This window comes from Micromys minutus (assembly GCF_963924665.1).
Source record: "Micromys minutus genome assembly, chromosome: 5".
Taxonomy (NCBI): domain Eukaryota; kingdom Metazoa; phylum Chordata; class Mammalia; order Rodentia; family Muridae; genus Micromys; species Micromys minutus.
This window is the reverse complement of record NC_137974.1, coordinates 25,723,152-25,741,172: the sequence shown is the minus strand read 5'-3', so window position 1 is coordinate 25,741,172 and position 18,021 is coordinate 25,723,152.

Below are 18,021 nucleotides of genomic sequence, written 5' to 3'. Positions count from 1 at the left end.
GTCTCTCCACTTGATTGGATTGCACCCAACCTCATAGTCTTCTGATGATCTTCCATTTGTTTCTGAGTCATTACGTAAACCAAGGAGGCCATGCATGCTGTGGTAGCAAGTTATATGCCATTTCTGAGTGTTCCTTTACAGCATTTACTGAAGCAAGCCTTCAAAATTAGGCACAATTACAGTTTGGCTCCTCAGTGACTATATTGAAGTTATCTTGGAGTTGTCTTTTTTTTTTTTTTTTTTGAGATAAGGTTTCTGGTGGCTCAGGCTAGCCAGCAACACCATGTAGCTGAGGATAACCACCATTCTCTTTCTTTTGTCCTGACTGCTGGTGGTGTTACAGGTGGGTGCTACCATTCTGCCTGACTTTTAGAGAGTCTGATGCTGTAGTTAAGATCAACAGGCCTTTATGCTGCTATGTAGCCCAGGCTAGCCTCTAACTCCCTCAAACTCACCCCCCACCCCGTTTGAGAGCTGGAATGATAGGTTGAGGCTGTCTGCTTAGTTTGAAATTATTTTGTTTATGCTTTTCTCAAGAAAATATCTACAAAGTCATAGAGATAGCTTGCTGTTATGTAGTTTTATGAAGTTACATCGCCCCCTCTCTCCCCGAAGATCTGTACTTTGTTCTTGAGAATTCCCTGTGGGCTGTCCTTGGGCTGTTTGGAAGGTTGTCTATTACTAGCCAGCTTAACCAGTGTTCACCTCCTCCCAAACCATTTTTCTCTGTGTGCAAGTGCAAAACCCTGGCATATGTGTTTTCCGGCTGTAATGTTTCTTAGCTCCCAGCTAACATCTTTAACCATACAGAGCTTTTTAGATCAATCCTCTGTTTTAAGTGGCCACTGTGCGGGGGCTGTGGGGGGGGCTTAGTGATCTGCTCAGATGCTACAACCCATTTAATGAATTAGAAAAAAAAAAGTATTTTGGATTGCTTTTTAACAGCTGGATGAAATTATACCATATCCCGTAGTCTTGAAATAAAAACTGTGAAATAAATTTCCAGTTCTCTTACTGATTAAATTGATATCAAATTAATTGCAAGAGCGCCCGAGTCATTACCACTTCCTCTGTTGCACTGTTACATTGGAACATTGCAACACTGGTGAACAACCCATGGACATCATGTCATTCTTCCCTGAGTCTGGCCATGAGTCTGCTCAAGTAAGAGCAATACAACTTCTCCTTGGTCACCGATTCAGCTGGTAGGCCTTGGGATGTGACCAGCTGTCTTCCTGAATGAGGCTAGATAGTAGAGTAGTTCAGTGGATGCTCAGAGGCTTGGGGACCCCACGTTTGTATCTATCCATCCAATACGATGTCTTCTTTTGGTTGGGGAATACCCGCTCTCTTTTTTTCTTTTTGAGTTGAGAGATTTTTGTATTGTGAAGGCTTCATATACTCGGGGAATTTGTAGCAGGGCGAAGTGATTTTTTTGAAAATCGTTGGGACATTTCTTGTAGTGGTTTAGTTATGGATAAATAACCCCCCACCCACACCACCAACTCATGCTGTCTGCCGTAACTGAACTCAGAGAGTCAAAATGTAAGAGACATCATATTTCTTGGGACACTGATGAGAAGGATAGCTCCAGCAGTGGCAGGAAGGAGAAGGTAATGGGGGGGGGGTCATGAAAATAACAAAAAATAAATTAGTATATTCCTATATGAAACCATCAAAGAATAAGGAACTAAACTTTTTTGAAAAGTAACCGAAACAACTATGCATTTAAGTCCATTCGCAAAGTGTGTTATAAAGTAGCTCTTCCTAATATTCACACCACTAATTTAGTTGTAAAAATGACTTTTTAAAAAGAAACCTATGACATCTAACATATCTGGCTGTCAGAACTGAATTCACCATCACATGCAGAAGTCTTTACCTATTTGCTTAGACTTGTTTTCATTTAGTATGTGATTGGTGTGTAATGAGTTAATGGTGCATAGATGAGCTAACCAAATAACTTTCTAACACCTGCTAAGGGGATCATGAAGAATCTACATAAGATCTTGAAAACACAGACTATTAGCATCCTCTTTTATATAATGACTCATTTATACAATGATTCTTTCTTGGCGCGTTGGTCAAACATCTCAGAAGTACTTTCTTGCCTGGATTAAAAGACACACATGAGATTCCGTGTAACCATTTGTTATTCAATATGCAGATCCCTAGAACACTAAACAAAAAGAGGGAAGAAAAGTTGAGGGGAAAGTGACTTTTCCCACTTTCTTTTATGGATGCATAAGGTCCTGGAGCTTGGATCCAGTAGAGACAGAACCAGCTCGGTGGTTCTAGGTTCTGTGATCTTGTTGGTTTTTATTATTGCTGGTACTCAATTAATCTGGCCACTTACAGTGCAAGGCTTTCCCCAGAAGCTTAATGACAGTGTGGACTTTGTCAGCCTTTAATATAAAAGGTGTGTACAATCGCCATCCCTGTAATTTATGAGATTTGAGTTCTATTCCCATACATGATAAATGGAAATCTGAATGATCTACAGTGTTCTGGTTGTGGCAGTAAGATGTCTGGTGTCAGTATTCCTGGGATTTATATGGGGAGGTGAAGGCTACAGAAGTGTCACTTGTAATAACGACGTTGTCACGTCTCAGTGTCTACTTGGTGGTAGAAATTAACTGTAACCTGTAAGAGAAATTTTTGACAGTTTTAATCTCTTTTAAATGCATTTTTTTTTGGAGAGAATAGAATTGAATTCTGATTATTTATTTGTCAGTGAGTCAAAAGAAACTTTAATGTGTTGAGTTGAAGGTCTGTACTATGGAAATTAATGAGTTGCTGCTTTAACAAAATTGCTTTGCAATAGAAGACCTGTATATTATAAAAGCCCATGAATACATGTTTAATGTCCATATATTTTAAAGCATGCTGTGGAGTTATTTGAACTTTAAATTGTGTTAAAAATGTTGCTGGGAAAAGGGCTTAGTCAGTAGAGTGTCTGTTGCACACACATGGGCCCCTCAGCTCAGAACACCATTACTCATGGAAAATCCAGGCACAGTAGTAGCACATGCTTAAAATGTACTGTTGGGGATGCTGGACATGTAGGAAGAGCCATGAACCTCATTGGCTAGCTAGCCTAGCTGAACTGATGAATTCTGGATTCAATGAGAAACCCTGCTTCAAAATATAAGGTGAAGAATAATCAAGGAAGAACCTCCTGTCAGTCCCCACACATGTGCAAGCACACAGTTCACATGCCTGCACATATCTGCATGAATGCACATACTCAGACAGACAGAAAGACAGACAGACAGACTGACAGACAGATACACACACACACACACACACACACACAGAGGTTATAATGGTTGGGCCAGGCTAACAGGCAAATCTCAACAGCCTACGTTTGAAGTTTCTGGTCCTAAGACTGAGGATTAAGGTGCACTACAGCCTAAAAATATTCTATAATAATGGATTATAAAAGAGTGAACACTCTTTGAACAAACTCTGTGCATAATCAGCTGTGTTGAGGATGCTTTCGCAGCCAAGGTGAAATTAACGAACCTGCCCCATCTCAAGGTTCAACAGTCATAGACAGAGTTTGTAGAAGGCACACTAAGCTGAACTCTGTAGAGGGCATAATCTTCACATAAACACTTGCAGATGAAGACGCAAAATCAAAACATACTTTATACTCATCAGAAACTCATTAAAATCTACCGAAACAGTTGACCCATCTTTGAGCATAGGAATAACATCAGTTCAGAACTCAATATTTTGCATTCGTGTTCACATTTACACAATTTCCTGCAAAGCTGTGGCTATCACTCCTAAGAAACTTGAATGCACGAGGCTCCAAAAATATGAATTGTGAAAGTTGTAAACTACGGTTCAGAGAGCTCAACTAGCCCATCCAAGGGGAAAAGATGTGGAATTTGAACACAGAAAACAGCTGACCAACAAATCTATTTTTGCCTCACAATGGCTATGGACTGTTATAGGCCACTTACCAAGCCAGAAACCACACTCCACCTGTCTGGAGATCTGTGGAGGGTTTTTATTATGTTTACTCTGTTGTTGTTAGGAGAAGCATGCAGAGATTTTGATATCTGTCCCCTTATTTCGTTGTGACTTCAGTGATACCAGAAATTAAACTTTTTCTCCTAATATACGTCAAGCATTTGTGAGAGTCAAGGATGGCAACGGACAGGCAGCGGCTTCCTGCCACAGGTGTCACCCACTTGCTTTTCTCGGAAACAGAAACAAGATTTCCAAATATTGATTTTTAAAAGCTGAAAGGAAACCTCACGCCCTTATTTCAGCCACTGAAGTAATTTCTCTGAAGAGATCCAGTGAAAGAATTGAATCTCAAATGACCACATTCTATGTAGAGTAATCTTGCATAGCAACCTGTTAAGTAGCAATCTGTGGGAGCTGGCTGCAGGTGGGTTAGGATTGCAACCTTTCCTGCTTCTCTTTGTTATCTCTCCTCTCCCCTCCCCACTTCCTTCTCATCATCCCTGTTCTTCTCTTTGTCCTCTGCCACCGCTGTTTCTTCTCCTCCCTCTCTTCCCTTCCCTCATCCTCTTTCTATTGCACTTGATAGACCCAAAGGCTTAAGCATTTCGGTGGCTCTACCACTGGGTTGCACCGTAGCCCTTGTCTTTACTTCTCGGCACTGGGGAAAGAGGCGACTTCGGTCTTTTGTAGTTATGTGTGATCTAACTGGCCACTCTGATTTTGTGAGTTCTGTGCCCAGTGGCAACAAAAGGGCCATTACTTACAAAGAATGTTAAGGAATACAGCAATGACAGCTTAGAGTTTAGTGGTGGGCTCTTGTTCTTTCCGTGGAGTGCAACTTTTGGACTTGTCCGAACATGCTACCTTTTACAGCCATCAATTTATACAGAAGCTAAAAAGGGAAAAGAAAGAAAACCTTCATAAACAGGCTCTGATCGTTAGTCAGGGAAACCAACATGGCAGAAAGGTACTAAGAGGATGTGTATAAAGCTGAGTTTCATCAGACCAAAACCAATTCCTGATGTAATGGAAGGGGGTGGGGAACCTGGACAGTGAGGACTCTGTGAAGGTGTGAGAGTGACTGGGCCTGTGTCAGTGTGTGGAACACTGTGCCCTTGACAATATGAGGACAGCCCCCTCCCGAGTACAGCCTGGTATCCCCGGGACCATTCTGGGACCACACAGAGGCTGTGGTTCATAATACACAGTGTCAGAAACGGCCAGGGCAGGTTTCATGTAAGCACCTGGGAATATGTAATGTGACTTCTTAACATTCCCCTTTAAAATTATACAGCATTGAAAACTTTCTCCAAGACGAAAACTTGCCTCATCTCAGATGACAGAATGCTAAGATTTACCGGGAACGGATTTATCGTCCTAGACCTGCTGAATTCCTATCCTGGAGTCCCACGTGGGGCTTTAAATCATATCTCAAGAAAGACCTGAATCTTTCTGTAAAGAAGGAAATGACCTGATTTTTTCCGTCCTACTCAGAGACTTGAAGACTGTGAACTTTGCAGTTGGGAGGATATATGATTAGAGTCCACAAAGTGCAGACTTTATTATCAAAGCTCAGAAATCTATATTGGAATCGAGTTTGCCCATGGAAATTGAAAGCCAGTGATAGAGAGAGAGAAGTGACAGGCTGGAGTGGAATGGAGAGGGCTACTTCTGGGAACCGTGTGACTTGGAAAATACCTAATTCCACAGAGGCATTAATAATAAACGAAGGATGGAGCGTGTGTGCTCATGGGAAGCAAACACTGGCTGAGAAACTCCTGGGTTTCAGACATCGCTTCTTGGCCCAGGCCTCTCTCTGTAACTCAGCTATATGACAGCAGACACATGGGGACACATTCTGACTCGTGGGGGAAATGCTGAGGAAAATGGAAGCCCATTTAGGAAAGTACTGTCCATTATTTCTTAGCACACATGTACATAAAATCAAACAGCATCACCTCTAAAAACCTCCACATTGTAACATTTCTCTCTCCTTTCAATAAAACCACTGCCTCCTTCACCAACACTCTCTCAGTTTCCCAGAAATAACATTAGGTATAGCTAATTTGGGTTCATGAATAAGATCATAAGCCTTTCCTCCCATCTATCTTATGTTTTTCTCTGTGTGTGCATATGCATGCGAGAGATAGATGCTTATGAGCATAGAATGCACATCCTGAAGATAGTTGTAGACAGTATTAAGAATCACACTCAGGATTGCTCTACATTGATTTAAATATTTGAATAACTTAAACACAATATTTACTATTCATCATCTAGCTATTATTTTTAGTTGTTTTACACTAATGTGCCAAACAAGCTCTGAAATCTCTGGGGAAAGTAGTCATTTTCTCAGGAGTAAGTGACTTTTTAATAAATAGCAGGTTAAAAATCAGAATGGCAGGTTGATATTTAATAGAAGTAGTGCTCAGTTCATATTAGGTTGTTATATGGAATATAGTCTTACATATGTTCTCTTCATATACCTATACATACCTAAATATACTTATAGAACTTGTAGTCCGTCCTCAACTCTACTTTTGTTTTTTTAAATGTTTCTAAAAACCATCAAATAAACACTTAAATATTTTTAAAGCTTAATATAGACAAATTACTTTATGTTATTAATCAATATATAACAATTGTGGTTACTTACAATTTATAGATTTTTTTTTTATCAACTGTCACCCTAGGTGGTCCTATCTATGAGTTTGATATTTTGTTTGTTTCTATGGGTAACATGCTCAGACTGTCAGATTCATAGAACTAGAGTTTAGGTAAAATATTTGATCTGGGGTGGGGGGGGACCTGCACCCAAATGCCGGGGTGAGGCTCTGAGACACTGTTCAACACTCTTGAGGACACTAGCGTTTTCCATTCCTCAGAAAGAGCAGTTTCAGCACTGCTGCCTTGAAGATTATTTTTCTGCTCCATTTACCCACTAATATTTTGTTCCCACTCACGTGTTGATAGATATTTGGATTGTTTCCATCTTTTGCATATTGTAAATTTTGCAGCTGTGGATGGGTGTATGCTAGTGTTGTGTGAACGCCTTTTTTCAATTGCTCTGGGTCTGTACTGGGCAGGAAAAGAGTTGTATCATGTGATAATCCTGTGTTCATGCTCTTGAGTAGCTGTCATCCTGGTTTCCGGACAGGTTCTGCCATTTTAGTTTCCATCAGCAGTCTGTGGAAGGTTCTAGCATCTTCCCTGTCTTGTCAATGCTGTTTCTTTGTTGGCCCATCTGCTTTTTGATGATAGCCATTCTGAGTGGTTTTAAGTAACATCTTGTTGGTTTTGACATGCATTTACCTGATAACCACTTTGTTCTTCATGTGCTTGTTAGCTATGTGCCTATCTTCTTGGAGTAGATGTTTATGCGCACATTTTGCTTTCCCTGAGGTTGTTTGCTTGTTGTTGGCTGAGCTGGGAAGTTCTTTATGTGTTTTAAATAGTAAGCCCTACTTTCTATTATTCTGTAGGTTACCTGATGGCGTGTTAATTTTTGTAGACATTAATTTTGATGAAGCTTAGTTCATGCTTATTTCCAGCAACCTCATGTGTTTTAGAGAAGTTTCTGATTCACTGGACACTAAAGGGAAATAAATGACGAGGTCTTGTATTTCCTGTGCACATACATGCATACATACATACATACATACATACATACATACATGCATGCATAGCCTTTCCTGCTGTCATCATACTCCACCATACTGTGCATTGTAATCAGGGAGCATGCATCCACATGTCCTTATCATACAAAGTAAATATCTCAGTCCTGGTGCTGTTCTTCTCATGATTTTGGACAAACTTATGTTAAGGTATATCTACTGTTAGCATCATACAGAACCTTTTCATTGTTCCAAGAAGACTTTGCATTATCTCTGCCCACTTCTTCCTTCTTCTTTACTGGCTCTCTGGGAGTCGTTCAGCCATATGCATTGGTGTGCATCACTGCCAGAACCTGGGAACAACCCAAGGCTCCTGTGCTATATGAATGTATACATTAACTTTGAACAGGTAGACAATGAAGTATCAGTCCTAAAAAGTGCTGTCCACCCAGAGAGACATGGAAGAAACTCGCTTCCATATTCCTTGGTGGTATGACTTGCTGTGTGATCCTCTGTCAAAGAGGCATTGCAGATACTGGGCAACTATCATGTCCTGCTTTTATTTGTAGCTAGTTGTAGATTGAGTGTGAGATTTAGAAACCATTACCAGATCTGAAGTCATGGAAATATATTCCCTATATATTTGGCTAAGAACTTTATCTTTGTTTTGACATTTAGGCCACTGAGTGGTTTTGATGGACTCTGTAGGTGTGGTTCAGGTAATTACCTGCAATCATGTCTCTGCTTCTGAATATCCATCTTCCCCAACACTGTTGATTAAAAAGACTATTCTTGGGCTCTGCATACAGCCTGGAGCCCTGGATTCAACTTTTCACAATAAAACATGAGATGATGCTAAAGGAATCCCAATGTATTCTTTTTTAAAATTCTGATTAACTTGACATATACTTCAAAAAATCTGTTTACTGTCAACACTTGATATTATTTCTAGACGTGTGTTTCTAGTCCACTACTCTGTATATTCATGCTAGCCCCTCGTCTTGTTTGTGAATTCTTCCTTGTGAGATATTTACATTTTGTTTATTTGTTTTACTACCCTGAATTTCTGCTCTGCCATCCAGGCTGTGCCGTGACACTGATTTCTTATAAGTTTTAAACCTAGGCCTTCTTTAGTTTTTGATTTTGAAGATAATTTTGGCTTTCCTGGTCTCCCCATCTCTTCCTCTCTCTTCCTCATGCCTTTCCATCTTCCCCTTCATAGGAGCTGGCCTCATTGGCAACACCTCTGGTAATGTGTGTACTTGTAGCTTTTTATATCCTGTCAAAAATTTTCTTTCCTATTTCTCCTGTAAAGAGACTGGCTTTATCAAGAAAGATTTGCCTCTTACCAAATGGTCTTATTGCATCTCTTGTTATGAAAAGGTGTTACCTGACTATTTTTCAGATGTTAAACCAACCTTGCATTTTTTTTTTTTCTGCATGTTGCTTTTGGACATAGTTGTATCCCAGCAATTGAGAAGTAAGTGAGAACAAGCATGACTCCTCAGAAAAAATTTAAACATTTCTTTGTGTTCTCACATTCATGATCCTCTCTCCCCATCATGAAAACTCTGGAAAACAAAGCATGCAGAGGTAATGTTGTCATTGTCATTGGCCAGAAATCAAATCTGGGTATCAGAAAATCTCTTTTGTAGATCTGTCTGGTGACAGAAAACATCGCTGGCCTTTAAAATGGTCAACCCTGCGCTCTTTTGCAAATCAGTTTTGGACATTGAAGTGCCATCTGAGCCCATGTGATTTTTTTTTTGTTGTTGTTCTATTTCACATTTTGTTTTATTTTTAATTTTTTAAATGGAACAACTTTATTTTAAAAAACAAAGATAAATGTACAGATTTAAAGCATTTTTGCATAAAAGTATACGAATCCATGTATACTTTAAATTATCCTTTTATGTTGTGATTCCTCAGCATGTCCAAGTTGAAAGACAGCAGTCACCTTCTTTAAAAAAAACAAAACAAAACAAAACAATTAAGTTGTTTCTGTAGTTATTGTGATCACACCTCAGTTTGTGTTACTCTGGTATCACAATATAATCAGGCATATATATGAGCATGTAATTGGAGCCCAGGAATTAAGATGAGTCTTTGGTGCAGTGTATGCTGTTACAGCCACCTGTGAGGTCATGACTTTGACAGTTCACCTCAGTCTCATTGGGCCTGTGGGCATCAGCTACTTTCATGGGTGAGGGAGTCCTTAAGAGTGTATGTTTGAAAGTCATTCTGAAGTCTTGTCTCTGAATTACACAGCCTCTGACTGAGACCCAGGGTTGACTCGGTCACATGCTCTTATTGGTACCTGAGCTTCGAATCCATGTGGCTCTGATGCCGGAAGTCATGTAGGTTTTGCAGTTTATCTGATCCTGCCTCTGTAGGTTGTGCTTTTTTTCCTCTGTTCAGAAGGATGTATTGTCAGAGTGAACTCTGGGAAGTCTCACAGTCCTGTCACAATGCCCATTATCCTAAGTGACACACCACTAAAATGTTCCCAGAGAATAATACATGGTTGGAAGGTACAGACAGGCAGACTAAGGCTTCCAAACCAACATGCTTACCCGTGGTCATAAGCCTCCTTCAAAACGAAAAGATTAGTGAGAGGGGAAGAAGCTTTCAAACAAAAATTGTCTTCCAAAATGTTAAGTCATTAATTTTTATCCATATGAAACATTTTAAAGCCTATCTTTTGTAGTCATCTGTATAATTATATATAAATATATAAAACAGCCTAAAAGTAAAATTTTAATAATTTCTTGCAGTTTTACTTTATTGGAGATAATCACATGCCCGACTTAAGGGTTAAGGACTTTCCAATTCAATAATTACACTGTTGCTCAGAAGGCACAATGTATTATACAGCTCTTAGTGTTATGCTGACACTATATTCCAGAACTGCTTAAGATATGTGGTAAAATCCCAGAGAACTAAGTCAGAATCTCTGAAGATAGTGCCAGAATTTGCCAGTTTATCAAGTTCTCCTTGCAGTTTTGGCAGACTTCAGTGTCAGCAAAGCACTGGCTCTAGGCTGAGCCTGGTCCTCTGAAGGGCTGGCCTGAGGCCCTGCTGTCATTTCTGAGACCTCTGTAAAGATGTTTCTGTCTAGAAATGAGGATGATGCTAACAACAGCCACTCCCAGGAGGTGCAGGAATTCAGTGGCTGCTCTGTAAGTCAGTTAGGGTCCCATGTGATGTGCAACAAGTGTTCCTGGGCTGTTGTGAACAGGGCACTGTCGCAGTGTCTGTTGGAGTGCTGGTCCTTTGCATTGCTGTGGGATTCACCTGGGAAACACAATCTGCAACATCTATTTGTTGGTGTGTTTGTTGTTGTTGTTGTTGTTGTTGGTGGTGGTGGTGGTGGTGGTGTGTGTGTGTGTGTGTGTGTGTGTGTGTGTGTGTGTGTACCTACAGAATCTCATGTCTCTTGTGGTAGGTATTAGTCCACATTGTTTAATATTACACGTTAAAAAACAATTTGCCAAGAACAATACTGGAAAGACTTGATAGTCTTTTACTGGATGTTTTTATTAGCACATTGGCTCTCCAGCACAAGAACAAAGTTCACATACTCCGTTTCTGTAGTTTGTTGTCCAAGAGAATTTTATTGTTTGATAGGGTAGATAAAATTCCTGTGATATTTCCTACTTAGTCTAAATTTGGAATATGACTAGAGTGTTTTGGGGGGCTTTATTGTTTCCTAGACCATCTATTTCAATGCTGCCCTAAAGTTTACATGTAACACCGTGATTGTGTCTAAGAATAATGTGTGTAGCTGAGCATCAGGATGGATTTCATTGGCACAGAACAGTGTTCGCATAAGCCAGTCAGTAAGTTCTACTGACTTAAATCTTGACATTTGTACAGTGACGACTTCTCGTTATCTGCTTTTAAAAATTGATGAGGAGAACCTGACTTTGAAAAAGATTATTTCTAAAACTGAGGGTCATGATTCCAGAATTGGTCTTGATCTCTGAACCCATTGCTTAGCCAGAGATGATCTTTGGGTCTTTCTGCTACTACCGCCTAAATGTGGGATACAGATGTGCTTGGTTCCATACTCTACTGGTGACTGAAATCTGGACTTTGTATGTGCTAGGCAAGCACTTAGCTAGCTGATTTATATACCCCAAGCCAGACCTTAACATTTCATGGGAATCTTTCTGCAATGTGGCTAAATAGCCATCAGGATAGTAGTCAAGTGGAAGAGTCATGGTCTATCACTGGACAGAACAGATTGATCTAGTAGGTGGTCCAATTGTCACTGGTAGATGGACATGTAATATTACCTATTGAGACTAATACAGAATTATGAAAGCATAGCCCTTTTATAAGGAAGTGATGATTTGCTGCTCTTATTTATTTTCCTTTTCTAGTTTATCAGACATTGTTTAATATTTGTTCATGTCCTAGTTAGCTTTGACTGTCAAGGTGACCTAGCCTGGGGTCATCTGAGGAGGAAGTCTCAATTGAGAGGTTGATCAGATCAGACTGGCCTGTAGGAATGTCAGTAGGGTTTTGATTCTTGATTGATATAGAAGGTCCTAGCCCACTATGGGTGGCACCATTCCCTGGGCAAGGTGGCTGTAGGCTATATAAGAAAGCTAAGCAAACAGCTTTTCTCTGTGATTTTTGAAATACACCCCAGCTTGTGTGTCTGTACTGACTTCCCTCAATAATGAACTGTCACCTAGAAGTAGAAGCCAAATAAACCATTTCTGCTCCTTTTTTTATTAGCAACAGAATGGAAACTAGAATTCTCAGTATCCTCAATATTTGTTGGATTCTAAGACATACTATCAGTTACTAAGATGAATCTACATTATTGATGAACATAACATGCTTGTTGCATATGAAGGCACTGGCTTTGCCATATCAATTGTTCTTTACTTTAGAATCTTTGCTTACATTCATAGTATTCTCCATTCCCTAATCCCCATTAACTAGTCCCTACCAGGTCCCTGTATCTTACTGTTAATGATGCCAACTCTAAAATTCCTATGCATAGTTTAGATGCCATGATCTCTAAAAGCTGTGAAAGTTGGGAAAGGATGGGGAAGTTTGTGGTGGATCTGGGAGTAGTTAGTGGGAGGATCTTCCCACTAATAATTAGATACTTCTGTATATAAAATTGAGTCCAGTCCATTCTTCTTGAAATACATTCAAGTAAGTTTATGCAAATCCCTATTTTATTCCTTATGAGCAGTACTGTGATGGCCATGCCTTTTGGAGCTGGGGTATTTGAATGATGTGTATATACTGGTATACTTCCATTTTTAGTCTCATGAGGGAACAAGTGATAAACCTTTTTCTTTTAAGTAACTAGTCTTGATGGTATAGTTTTACACTGGGTTATGCACGTTGAAATAAATTTTCTTTTTCTTGTAGGCATTTGTCACATTTTGCCTTGCTTTATTTAAAAATAATAATTCTATTGTACTCTTAAATTTCTCTCTTTAGACACCAACCTGTCGCCTGAAGGTCTGTTAATCAGTTCCCACCCCTCCACCCCAGGCTTTGTTTGCTTAATCATGGAAAAGGAAAACTCCTTTCCTTCTTTTGAAGTTGGATTGTGTGCTTGCAAAAGGGCCAGTTAAAGCACAAGAGATAAAAGTTATAATGACAACCTTGGATATTCCCTGCACTTTTGCCAGAAATAGCAAACGAGATACTCATCTTGGACTGTAACATGTCTGAGTTCAGATTCACTTAGATGATGTTGTATTTGGTCACTCTTCCTGAGCAAAATTCAGTGCACAATGTGGGGTCTACAGGGTGGAGGATTAGGTCGTCCTTAGGGTTGGAAGTGAAAGGGTTTCGAAAGGAAGGAAATGTGCTGGATGAATAGACAAAATTATGTTTTCCCACTATTGGCGAACTGTTTTTATTATTATGTAAAAAAATTACCTATATACTGATATTAGTGTTGTCTTAAGTTTTAGTTTTTAGATTACTTAATATGTTTGACCAAGCCAGAAATAAGTTGACATTGCAAAGGGGACACGGTCTGTGAATGTGGGAATAAATGTTCATGTGTTACAACTGTGTGCAGATGCATTTGTCTGTGTGGATTTGCTTTTGAAGGGACATACTGACAGCATAACTTCTCTGCAAGCTTTCATGTTTGCCTAGATGCTTCTGGTTTGCAGACTGACTTACTGAGAGTACTGGGTGTAGTTATCCAGTTGATGTTGGCAATTTTAATAAGTAAGATGGCTCACTTCATGGCACTGGCAGGGACAGAGAAGAGGAATGAGTTACTGGGAAGAGATTCAGGGAGGCCTCTCATGTCCCCATTCCCACACTGGACAGACATCCCCATCACTCACCTATTCATTCTATTCCATTTTACATGTGTGACTACACTGTAGCTGTCTTCAGACACACCAGAAGAGGGCATCAGATCACATTACAGATGGTGGTGAACCACCATGTGGTTGATGGAATTTGAGCTCAGGACCTCTGGAAGAGCAGTCAGTGCTCTTAACAACTCAGTCATCTCTCCAGCTCCATTCTATCCCATTTTTCAAAACTGAAGCTCTGCAACCATTTAACCAGAAACTCCGTATTCCCCACACCTCTTAATCACTTTTTACTTTCTGTTGCTATGGATTTTTTTTAACCACTCTAGAATCTTTCATTAGTAAAACAGTGTAATATTTTTGTATTTGGTTTATTTAAATTGCAATAGAAAATACCTTGTACAACCCTCTAATATGTTTCTTGGAAATTTTTTGTCTTTTATGATGTATATGTGTGTAGAAACTATGTGATTTTATGTGTGCCACGTGTTTGGAGAAGCTTACAGAGAGTAAAAGGCATTAGATTCCCATGATGAATATTGTAGCCAGTTGTTAGCTTCCCTGTGGTGTCAGGGAAATAAACTTGGACCTGTGCAAGAGCAGCCAGTGTGTATAAGTACTGGGCCATGTCCCTATCTCTAAAACTTGTCTTTGATAAACGTTTACAGAGGATGTTTTCTTTGCATTTCCCCTTTACCTTTGAAGGCAGTTTAGCAGTGTCTGATAGCTGAACACTAAGAGACATCTAGGCCTGGTAGTAACTGCACCCAGGGGTCTAAAGCAGGATGACATGCTAGAGGCTAGCCTGTGCTACATAACTCAGTATTGCTTTAAAGACAGAGAGGAGGGGGTGCTTCTAATTTTAGGGAACGTAGTTCCACTGAAGGTGGATTGTGAAGGAAATGTAATTAGTGGGGAAACATTAATTTCGGGGTCCGCTCATAATTTCCAGACAGTAAATATTGTAATTTACCTGAGGTATACAGGGCTATTTGGCATCATTAATCAGTGCATTGGAATCATCGCTCTGAATGATTCTGCTTCATTTACTTCGTGTCAGAAAGTTTGCCACACAATAATAGAGAATAAAAGTGCATCATTAATTACAGCTGGGAGTCTCATATGTGTGAGTATGTGTGTGTTTCCCTTATCAAACAATGAGGGGAATTGAACAGAACCGTCCTTACAACAGAGATGATTTAATTAAACCATAGTATTAAACTCACTGTGATTTACAATCACATCTGCTAACAGTTTTAAGTAATACTTAAGCAAGTTTCTTGAAACAGTGCCCCAGTCTACATCTTCAATCTGAAGATGGAAGGGTATTGTAGCAGTGTACTTGTGTCTGTGGGGTTAATGGTTTTAAAGAAAAGTGAAGAGGTTCTGAAACAGGATCCATCTCCCTGCAGATGAGCAATGGAATGGAATTTGGGATGGAAAGCACTCTTGTGAGGAGAGAGAATTTTATTTAGCCCCTTCCTAGATTCAATAGAGACGTTCAGTGAAGTATCAGGATACAGAGTCAGTGTAAATAAATCGGCAGCTTTTCTAGATACCAAAAATTAACTTGCTAGGAACAGTCAGGAAAAGAATCCATTAATAGTTGCATAAAAAAGATCCCCAAATCTCAAAACAGTATACACTTAAGGTTAGCCAAATATATTAAAAGCCAATACTGTGGAAAAAGTGATGAAATGCATTTTTAAAAAATGAAGAACAGTAGAAAATTGAAAGCCACATATTGATGAATTAGAAGTATTAATATTATAAAAATCAATTTTATTAATTATATTTATTAATATTATCAAATGACTGTATAAGTAAAATCGTCAACATAGCTTTTTCAGAATTTCTGGTTTTCACTGAAGTAGAAAAATAAATACCTAAATTCAATACAGAACACAAAACAAATCTTAGATGGCAAAGCTGTCCTGAGCAAATGTAGCCATAATGTAGTTATCATACCTGACGTCAAAATCTATGATAAAGCCATAGTAACAAAACACCATATGAGTACATCAGGAAAACACATTATCCAGAGAAAAGCCATCCAGCTGTAGCCAGCTGATTCTTGACAACAGGAACAGAAACACCCATAGGAGAAAAGAGTCTGTCTGAAGTGGTGCTGGGAGAATGGAAAACCATATGCAAAAGACTAGACACCATGTTTCACTCTTCACACAATTTGACTGTAAGTGGATCAGACTTAATATAAGACCTGAACCTTTGAAACTGTTAGAGGAAGACACATGGAAACACTTGAAGAACAGGGCCTTATTAGCTTAGGAAATAGTAACAAAGATTGATAAATAGGATTGCATTAGATTTAAAAGACTGTCACATTAGAAGAACAGAAAGAGACAGCTTAGAGAACAGGACTGTTTATCCAAGAGAGAATGAATGTGTTGAATGCACATAGATCTCAAGGATGTACACTAGGGCTCCAGTGAGATGAACTACTAACTAAAAGTACTGGCTGCTCTTGCAGTCAGGGGTCCTGAGTTCAGGTCCTATTTATTACCCACATTGAGGTTCACGGTTTTCTACAATGTCGGTTCCAGGTGACCATTGATCTTTTCTGGGATCTTTTAGCACTGCACACACTTTTATACATATAAGCAAAGGAGTCATACACATAAAAAAATAAAGTAATTTAAAAATTACACACCAAGTTTAACAAGTAATCCAATGAATAAATGACAAAATTAACACCAGACACTTATCCAATAAAAATACACAGATGGCCAATAAATATATGAAAAAACATTCAACATATTTAACTGGTACTGAAATGCAAATGGAAGCTACATTGAGGTCCTATCACATGGCCACTGTGAACAAAACCAAGAATCTGCAAATGTTGGTAAAGATGTGAAGAAAAAAGATGTGTACAGTTTTGACAGAAATGTAAATTAGTATAGCCACGGTTGATATTAATATGGATGTTCATGAAAAACTAAAATTTTACCTACCATATGATTCATCCATATACATACATACATACATACATACATACATACATACATACACATATCAGTTATTGGTATATACACGAAAGTGTTGAAGTCAACATATTCACAGGGAAAATAACCAACCTGTGTTTATTGCAGCATTATTCAAAATAGCCAAGATCTGTAAACAACATAGGTGCCTGTCAGAGGACGAACGAATACAAACACGTGGTATATATATACAGTTTTGTTTTATGTGAAGAACGAAACTGTTATTGTACGAAAATTAAATGGAACTGGCGACCACCATGTTAGCTCCAAAAGACAATCTCAGGAAGACCTGTGCTGCATATTTTATTTCAAATGTGGCAAGCAGTGAGCAAAGATGTCAGAGGGAGACTATCAGTGTGTGAGAAGGGAGGGTGGGGGACGTGGAAAGGACGCACCAATGGTAACAGTGGGGTGAGAATAACCAGACCCTTATATGTGTATGTGGATACATTACTCAGTGGTGTGCTCATAAAAAATGAAAAGAAAAAAAACCCCACAACTCCCAATGATTTCAGACAAGAAGCACTCAGCACATTGTTCTTCCGTGTGGTAGACCTCCTGGGCTCCTGTCTTCTTTGCCTCCTCTTTTGCCCTGAGTAACTACGACTCTTACCCAAAACAGCACTAGCAAAATTGGATCTCGAGCTAGGCCTGGTGGCTCATGTAATGCCAGTTCTGGGAACAGCGGGAGGATGGGGCATTTAAGGCTACCCTTGTCTACGTAAAGAGTATTCAAGACAGTACTGAGTTCCATGAAACTGTCTCCAAAATAAAGGCAAGAATACTCCCAGTCCCCACAGTGTTTATTGAAAGGTTACGAAATAATTTGTTTCTTTAGTCTAGAGGGCAGGTGAAAGAGATGAGGCCACCAAACTTTATTTCTGAGTTTAATAATTAGTAAAAGACAAATAGGCACTTTGTGAAGGAGAGAGCACACAGATGGGAAATGTTAAGCCCTTTAATGCTATAAGCAAAAGTGGGTGGCTGAGTTTTTGGGATTCTTAGGGAAGTTGATCTCCAGCACTTTTCTTCTGATGTTGTTAGTTCTTTAAGCCACCACATAGTTTTCGAATTGTTTCTAACATATCGCTTTGAGTTCTTTTTTCATAA